The following is a 9,911-nucleotide window of genomic DNA, read 5'->3' as shown; positions in this document are numbered from 1 at the left end:
TTCAACCAGCAGGCTCACCCAGAGCTCATCTCAGTCAAGCTAGTAGTGTATTAATGTTCCAGGAGTTGTATCCCACCCCCAGTGCACCCTGGCTGATTTACTGAATTCTGGCTTTGAATCAGAGAGAAAACATAAGGACGACATAATTACCTCCTATCTGACCATATGAATCTGGTTATAGAAATGCCACTAGATTAGTGAGATAATGACAATAACAGAATTCATATTAACAACTAATATTCATTATACAATGAATAAGGCATTATACTAAATGTGGCGGGCTATATTTTTGATCCTCATTCAAACTCTGTGATAACAGTGATGTGAGTCACATGGGGCCATTTCACACAGGAGAACACTGAGGCTCTAGAGTTAAGTAACTGTTACAGAGGCACAGAGCTAACTGGCAGAGCCTTGATTGAGAATCCTCCTCCTGAATTAGTTCGTGCTGGTGCACTGCCTCCCAGTTGGTGGAAAAGTAGTCACCTATGTCTGTTTGCACATTGGTAACTTAACTGCCAGATTTCTTTTTAAGGAGTAGTTCACAGCCCCGTTGGTCAAGTCCTAGGCCCAACCTGGACATTCCCTGTGAACCCTTCCTTCACCCCTCATTGTGGTTTGGCATGGTTCACAGCTTAGACCTTATAGGATGTGACCTATATAAGATGTAAGAGTTAGTCCATTTTCATACTGCTTTAAAGACATACTCACGACTGGGTAATCTATAAAGAAAAGAGGCTTAATTGACTCACAGTTCTGCATGGCTGGGGAGGCCTCAGGAAACTTACAATCATGGTGGAAGGGGAAGCAGCACATCTTACATGGCAGCAGGCAAGAGAGAGAAGTGCAGAGTGAACGGGGAAGAGCCCCTGATAAAACCATCAGATCTCATGAGAACTCATTCACTATCATGAGAACAGCATGAGGGAACCGCCTCCATGATCCAATCACCTCTCACAAGGTCCCTCCCCCAACACATGGGATTACAATTTGGATTACAATTCAAGATGAGGTTGAGGTGAGGACACAGAGCCAGACCATATCAATGTGTCATTCTTGTAGACAAAAAGGAAGGATTTGTTACTGAAAGGAGAGAAGATTTGGGACAGGATGGGTGGGGATATGGGAGAGAAAGAAAGAGAGAAAGTTATAGGAAGAAAGAGTGATACCTTTTTGTCTGAAAATATGTATGAAAATAATCATTTTCATATGCTTTTCTGAATATTTTCAGTGTCTCAAGAGAAGACAAAAGGTTGAGTAAGTTAGTTTTATTCATCTATGTCTGAAGAGTGCCTTAACATGTAAGGTAGAAAAACAAAGAATAAATTGAGAACATTAGTAAGGAAGTTGAAATTAGTGACACTGGGGACAAGTTTAGATAGGAAGAGGAGTGATGGCAGGCACTGGCAGATAATGGAATTGGGAAAAATCGAGTACTAAATAAAGTGTGTACATCAAAACTTTGCACTTGGGTGATCTTGTGCATTGGTTAAGAGTCTATTTCTTTTCTTTACGCTGCCAATTACTTTGGTAGACCTAAAGGAGAGCATAGAGATGGCCTGCAGAAGGCATGGGTGCTCAGGGTCACAGCAATGAAGAAGGCACATCCCTCCCCACCTCCACCCCAATCTCACACACCTGAATTTCCCATGAATTTCCATCATAGATTCCCTCTGCCAGGTTCTGCATCCAGTTGAGTGAAGGCCCAGCTTGGACAATTTTCTTTCCCACCTAAAATCTATTCCTGAAACACCTTGAGCAAGTCCACTTTCTCTGGGCCTCATATACTCGCCTGGAAAAAAGGTATGGTGGAGCCCAGTGGCTTCTGAGAGGCGTGCAGCCATGAATTTCAAGTAAAGAGCCATCCCTGGACTCTGAAGGCAAAAGAGCTTTGCTTCCTGGTCTTGACGCCTTCCTGCACTCAGCATTCCTTCACAGTGGTTTGTGTACATCCCCATGCTTGAAGGGCTACTGGGCACCTCAGAGCCAGGGTCAAGTTCTTCCTCTTTCCTCTCCCCAGGCCTTGGTTTCAGTCCCAAGTGCTTGAGCTGGCAAGGCCAGCAGAGTGCTGAGGTTGGCAGGATGCCCATTATCCTCTGAAAGGGCAGCAGAGGGTCTGATAGAGAAATTACTGTCTTCTAAGAATTCCAATGCAAAAAGCATAAGCCCAAGGAAAGAATAAAAAAAAAAACTCTTTGTACTGATTTATATTCATTCACTCTTTTTTCATTATTTTATACATTTTTATTATATAGATACTTTCATTATTATATATGAATTTATTGTAGGAAATTGAGAAAAAGCATACAATATAAAATTTTAAATGCTACCGTTATACATCACAGAACTTAATACTTGGGATATTTTCACTTTTTTATGCATATGAATTCATTGGAATGGATAGCATGTGTGTCTTTCTATTTAAGGTTCAGTTAAGAAAATCTTAAATAGGAAGACACACATCTTCGAATTTTTTCATTGCCAAATAATCTTCATAAACAAGAAATTTAATGGCTGCACAACATGTGTGCCATAATCTCTTGAAACAGTCTCCCAATGTTGAACACTTAAATTATTTACAATTTTACCAGTATAAACAACACTGTGTACTAGCACATAAATTTCTGTCTCCATTGCCTATTTTATCAGAACAGATTTCTAGAAGTGGAATTACTAGCTCAAAGGGTGGAACACTTTCAAGACTGAATATATTGCCAAATTGCTTTCAGAAAGACTGTATTAAATTTTACCTTCTCATGTCATTTACAAGAGTTGCTACATCACTAAACTACTACTGATCAATTTTACCATTATAATTTTCATAAGTGAAAAAAACCTGATGTATGTTCTAATATATATTCATTTAACTATTACAGAGGTTAAACCTGTTTTTATTGATTGATAATTTGTAATTATCCTGTGACTTATACTTTGCCAATATTTTGATAGTAATGCTTGAACTCTCTGTATTGATTTGCAAAGGGTTCTTTATACATCAATGATACACATTATTTGTCATATTTGTTACAAATATATTTTCCTTGTCATTTTCTTCTAATTTTATATATTGTTTGGTCTTTTTGGAAAATGAAAAAATTTTAGAGAATCAGATTTACTAGTCTCACCTTTGTATTCTTTTTCTTTGCTTTTGTGCTTATAATCTGTTAAATATTTACTTATATTTGTTTTAATTTTACATTTTTATTTCTCTTTTTTTGTAAACTTAAAGCCTTATATTAAATTTATTTCCATGTGGTTGAAAATCAAATACCAACTTAATATTAAACAATACTAACACAATAAGAAAATATAATATTCTCCCCTTCACTCCCTCCCCATCTCCAGACCCACTCCTAAGAGCAATTACTTTTAGCTATTTGTTTTTCGAGTGATTACTCAAATCTATATCTTTCAATATGTGTTTACTGTTCTTTATTGTTATACAAATTTTAGATATTATCTATTAACTAACTAATAACAGATAAGGATTTATCATTTGAGTAAAACCCTACTTCTCATTCCATCATCTTTCTGATATAATTATATTGCAATTTCTAGTTAAATCAATAAGGAATATTTACATCGTAATGATATGTATGTTGTGTCTGCCAAAGACAAGTTGTTCACTGTTATTGCATTTCCTTTACTGGATATTTTTTCTAAAAATTATTCATTTTTTATTTATTTACACTCATCTTTTTTATGTTAAATCTCAGCTATGTTTTTCCAGTATACCAGAATGCATCTCTTCCCCTGCTGTCATGTTCTATACCTCAAGCACTCACTTACAAGGCTGTGTCCAACTCTTCTAATTCAAGATGGTTGTTTCTAGGGTTTGTGTGAGGTCATCATCATAGGCTTCCTTTACTCCTTTCTGAGATGAATCATCTTCTTTCAGGAATCCCGTTCCCCTCCCACTCTTTGTTGTGTTGTTATTAGTCTTCTATTGCTGCTATAGCAAATTATCTCATAATTGGAGACTTAAGCTGACACCATTTATTATCTCATAGTTCTGGAGGTCAGAATTCCAAAATGTTTGGGCAGGACCATATTCCTTCTGAAGGCTCCAGGGTAGAGTCTCTGCCCTTGCCTTTTCCAGCTTTCCATGGTCACTTGCATTCCTTGATTTATGGCCCCTTCCTCCACCTTCAAAGCTAGCAGCATAGCATGGTTGAATCTTTCCCTCTCTCCTGCCTTACTCATTCTCTAATAAGGACGCTTTTGATTATATTGGGCCCACCTTAATATTCTCCCTATCTCAAGATCCTTGATTGCATCTCCAACATCCCTTTTGCCATGCCATGTAAAACAACGTATTTACAGGTTCTGAGAATTAAGGTATGGATATATTTGGGGAGCTGTTGTTCTATCTACAAGAGTTATGTTTAATTTTATGTTTACCTCAACTTTTCTGGATCATATCTTCAAAAAATTTTTTAATCAAAGGGGCATGGACCATAACTTTTCTCACTGTGTCTCTTAGAATGTCTACAGTTTGCACTTTTAGACAATATGAAAGCAATATAGTTAAAAACATTGGTTTCAGTTTGTTTCTTTTGGTTTAATTTTTGGCTCTGCTACTTACTAGTTCTGTGTCTTTGAGCAAAATTAGTAAATCTCTCTTTGCTTTAGTTTCTTTACCTGTAGAATGGGTATATTAATGGCATCTAATCATAGGGTTGTTATAAAGATTAAATGAATTCATTCACATGGTTCCTGCCACTTAATAAATCACTTAATTAATAGATTGGCTAGGCTTAAAATCTAGGCTAAACATTATTTTCTTGTCAGAATTTTCAACTCATTCTTTCATAGTCTTTTAGGATCTACTACTGCTGTTGAGAAGTCGTTTACCATTCTAATTAATGTTCACATTGCCGACAGGCTCTGTCACTATAAAAGCTTTAGACTCTTTTATTTATATGCGGTGTTCTGAAACTTCAAAATGCCTAAGTGGATCATGTGTCATTAATTCAGTAGGACATTTTTCAACATAAATTTTTGGAACACTCATCAGTGTTCAGAAATTCACTTCTATTTGCTTCTTGCTCTTTAGAAATCATATTTGTCAGTGTTGATTTTTCTGAATCAATCCTCTATGTCTATTATATTTTTCAGCAGTAATATTATTTCTAAAATTTAAAAACTTGGTTTTTTCACAGATAATATCCCTTACTATTCTATGATTTTCCTTTTTTAAAAAAAATTAGACTGTTTATTAGTTTAGGTTTTTTGAGAAAGAGATGCCAGAGTAGATATGGACATGCAAGAGATTTGTTGGGGAAGCACTTATGAAGGAGAAAGTAGAGGGAGGCACATGAGGTGGGGGGGTGTTTAGAGAGTGAGGCAGGTCTGTGTCTGTGATGGAGAACGGGAAGGAAGTTGAACAGGGGAGACAGCCTTAAATTCTGTAGAGTTATAAGAAAGTTTTGACCAGACCAATGAGGAATCTCTGAGACTAAAGTACACCTTAAAGGAGAACTGCATCTCATGGGATTGGGCCTGCATTGGAACCCCCATATGCTCCTTCACTAGGTGGGAGTAGCCTATGGATAGTGTGACATTGCTGCAAATCCAATAGTGGATCCACAAGGGCAGGAGCTGATGTGCCCAAACCATTAGGCTTCCTGCAGCAGGAAATCTGAGCAGTGCTTTTTCATTGCCACCAGAGTCAGTCCCCTGTGCCTCACAGATTCACAGGTGAGGAAGAAGCTGTTCCTGTGGGTCTCTTTTGTGGTTCCCGTGGGTCTTTCTTCCTGAGTGGGAATGGAACATGGAGGTTGGCAGGATGAACAGTAGCCTCCATTGTGCAGGTAGTCTCAGGGCCACAACCTGTATTCACCTTTTTTCCTTTCCACTGTCCATCTGAAATTGTCCTCACTCTCATCTGTCATCTCAAGACATCTTGCAGGCTTACCTTGTGGGTCAGTCCAAGCCTAAAACCGTGAAAGGTATGAACCCGAGATTGGCAATCACACTCTTTGGGCTGGGGTGGCTGTGTGTGTCCATTATAGTTACAATGGTGCAAGGGAGTACAAGGAAGCATTCTCCCTGCACTTATTGTGTATATGGAGCCCTACCTTTGCCTGCTGTTCACAGTTGATTCTTCCTGTAAGGGTGATGACTCTTATTTTCAGCTGTTGGTTTTCAGATACAGAGAAGTCCATAGTCTTCTGGCAGCAGCCATAGCTTTTAGTTCAGTTGGGACCTCGACTCTGTCCCTTTGCAAGTGTGCAGAGCCCAGCATTGTGAGGAGGAGAAGCTCAAAATTACCCAGTGGGTCAATTGGAGTGATGATTAATGGCGCTATTACTGCTTCCACTCCTGGCTCCCAGGCACATTTATTCTTCCTGCTGAGAAGACTGTGTCATATAGAGGTCTCTGATTTAATGTATATACTGTATCCTGAAGGATGGCACCCCATTATTTCAGAGTGATGCCTCTAAGCTGGTGCTAGCTATCTTTTTTCCTAGTTATAGATATTAAGTGGCACCTTATTTTTTCAGTATGGTGATCATGCTCTATGGACCATCTCCATAACTTTCTGTGAGCCAAGCCCTTTCCTCTTTCCTTCCAAACTTATGAATTATTATGGTAGCACCCATTAGCTTCTGTTGGTTAAGCCACCATCTGCCTTTTTTATTTCTGGGCCTCACCAATCCATGGATGCTAACAAGCCCTAGTCTGTGACCCCCTTTCACTGTCAGACGTGGCCTGGAGGGGATAGCCACCACTGAATGTATTAATTCTAGGGCTCCTCTCTGTAGTGTGGTCCTGGTGTCCTGGTGGTTGTGGACAGTGGTATGTCTTTTGCACTATCTCATTAATCCTTGAAAGGGTTTTCTGGCATCACCTAATGTGTTTATTCTAGCATGCCCACTTCTTTCAGCCTTTTTATTTGTTTTACCATCTTCCAGGGAAACTCAGGCATTTCCACTTTATCAAGGACTGCTCATCACTTTTTCAGGTGTCTAAAAGGCACCCTGACAAACTGGTTCCAGCTTCTGAGTCCTTTAATTCTCATCTATCTGGTTATATTTTAGCCCTTTTGATTTAGCACTATCAAAATTCAATTCCAAGGGATGAATATATACTTCCATGATATATTAGTCTATTTGGGCTGCCATAATGGAATACCATATATTGGGTGATTTAAACAACAGAAATTTATTTCTCACTGTTCAACAGGTTGGGAATTTTAAGATCAGAATACCAGCATGGTTGGGTTCTGTTGAGGAGCCTCTTCCTGCCTTATAATAGCCGCCTTCTTGCTGTATGTATTTACATGGTCTGCATAAGCATGGAGAGGCATCTCTCTCTGTTCGTCTTCTTATAAGCAATTTATCTCTCTTCCTCTTCTTATAAGGCCATCAATCCTATTACATTAGGACTTCACTCTTATGATCTCACTGAACCTTTATTGCTTCCTAAAAGCTCTATCCCCAAATACAATCAAACTGTGGGTTAGGGCTTCAACATATTAATTTGGGGGTGGGAAGGGAACAGTTTAGTCCATAGTACCTTTCTCTTCTGAAACATGCAAATTCTTGCAGCTCTATTGGTGTATAATCTCCTTTCTCACTTTTCAGGCCCAGCACATCCTCAACCTAGATTTAACTCTAGCTATTGACCTAGTGGCCGAGAGAGAAGGCGAGGGCAGCTCTTGAGGGTACTTCTGCTGCCTTGCAGGGAAGCGTCCTCTACATCTCTCAATACAGGAGAAGTACTAGTTCTTACTCAGGAAAAGACGGACCACCTCTAAAAACTAAGAGTTAAGGGGATCTTCATAGCCAACATCCTCATAGGCATCCATATTCCTGTTCCCATTTCACATTTCAGGGCCCCAGATTTTACTCACCGGAGTCCTAGAATTATCGTAACACACCTGCCTTGCCAGCTCATTTAAATACTTCTGGAGCTATATTAATCAAACTATCAAAGCTTCATTCTGCTGCTCAGCTCTATGTATCTATAAAGGAGGCCCTCTGGCTCTTCCACTTGGCCTTTAACTGCCTGTTTACAGTCCTCAGTTTCTAATTATACCTCTGCAGGACATAAATAAAACTTAGCAATAAGTATCCCTCTCCAGTGTCTTTGTAGGCAATGCCTCTACATCCCTTATATTTTTCAAATTGCAGAATCATGGAACTTGCAAGGATGTTTCCTTCGAATAGAAAGTTTTCCCTGGTCATCCTGGTAAAATCTTTAGCCACGAATATATTCCAGGGACTATTCTTGCTCTGTATACCACTCAGAATGCAGACTTTGCCTCCAGGAAGGAGAGGGAGCCTGTCCTAATACCTGCCTCCTGTGTTCTCAGAACATTCCCAGAACCATGTGAGGGCTTCTTCAAGAAGCAAACAGCAAGATTATATGTGCAAATGATTTACTGTGGGACATGCTTATAAAGGGTAAAAGGAATGGGACCACAGAAAGCAGGAAGAGACTTCAGACCATGATGCAGCTTTGATGCCTGTGAAAGGAGAGCAAAGAAAGAAGGATCAGATAGAGTTTTAGACTGCAGTGTACTTCTCAGAAAATTTTAGGCAGCGTGATGGGAATTCTTAAGCCAAAGACTTGTGTTAAGGAAGCCCCATGTCTTGCATCAATTGGTCTGCGTTAATATACCTACTACACTCAATCACTGGTAGCAGTCCCTGGGACGTGTGACTACAGTGTGTGCTCGATGGTGAATCCAGAAGTTACCTGGGGCCATCACTCAGTTATGCTTCTTGCAGCAGGTTATCTGAATGGCACATTTTCATGGACACCATAGGGCAAGTTTGTAAAATTATCTTTCTAAGTTCAGTTTTTTTTCCATCATTATCTCATTTTTTCCCTTTAATATAATTTTCCCCATTTCTTTATCTCAGTCTCTTTATTTTTATATCAAGTTTTCCAATATGTAGTGACCGTTGGTTTCCCTCACAATGTGTTGAATTCATTGATGGCTGGAACAGTTGAATAGGTATTGATCAACCTGGTAACTAACCTGAGATTATTTGAAACTCTATTTTCCAGAAGAGGAAATCTTTGCTTTGGAGCATCAGTGCCCACAGATTGCTTTAGTTCTTCTTGTACACATAGTTCAATGTTTAAGAAAACTATAAATTTTTACCTGGCATGAGTCACCAGCTCTTCTACATGTAAGGCTATAGTGGAACATTAGCCTACTGTCTTAAATGATCAATTTTCAGTTAATCTCTGGGTTTTTAGTCCTATGGCTCTTTTCCAACTCTCCTTTGAATCTGTTATTTCCAATTTTTAAGCCTATAGGCTTATTTATACTTTAGAAAACTATTTTATTACATCATTGTTTCATAGATGTGACCTGAGAATCTCCTGTTTTTAAAAAAATTGTTACTTGATTAATTTTAGTGGCCCAGTATAGAGAATTTCAATTTTGGAGCAAAGTAATATGAAAAACTTTTCTAATTAAGAAATTTATACTAATTAAAATTCCTAACAGTTTGTGAGAATGCTTGTTTCAACATATGTCAGCCCACACTGATTAATACAACTAAAACAAAACTAAAGCAAACGAAAATATTAAAGAACAAAAACCAAATTTTACCATATTTACATGTGAAAAATAACATCCTGTTTATAGGTAAATCAATATCATCTTGTCATTTAAACTGGTTTCTGGCCATTCAGATTTCTCTGTGTATGTGTGTGTTGTTTATATTCCTTATCTATTTCTAAATTTAGTTCTAAGTGTTTGGCTTTTATCCCTTAAGGAAATAACCTTTACTTGAATTATTGTTACAATTTATTTTTCAGTTTGATAGTCTGCTGCTTTTAATTTATATTTCAGTGTTTTTGACAATGAAACAACTTAATATATGCCATCAAATATCTTTTCAATCTGAATTTATAATCTCAAATACTTGTTTTTGCTGTCTTTTTTC

The 9,911-nt window shown here is 38.2% G+C and overlaps 1 long non-coding RNA gene across 1 annotated transcript; it reads right to left on the bottom strand.

Annotated features, from left to right (window-relative positions):
* Positions 1 to 1,253: 1,253 nt before the first annotated feature.
* Positions 1,254 to 3,984, bottom strand: LOC129060329 (uncharacterized). Its single transcript, XR_008526936.1, has 2 exons — positions 3,790 to 3,984; positions 1,254 to 2,138 (listed from the first exon to the last, which is right to left on the bottom strand). It is a non-coding gene; the product is annotated as an uncharacterized LOC129060329 (long non-coding RNA).
* Between the last annotated feature and the right edge of the window lie 5,927 nt (positions 3,985 to 9,911).

This window comes from Pongo abelii, chromosome 1, assembly GCF_028885655.2.
Source record: "Pongo abelii isolate AG06213 chromosome 1, NHGRI_mPonAbe1-v2.0_pri, whole genome shotgun sequence".
Lineage (NCBI taxonomy): Eukaryota > Metazoa > Chordata > Mammalia > Primates > Hominidae > Pongo > Pongo abelii.
This window is presented reverse-complemented; position numbering and strand designations above follow the sequence as displayed.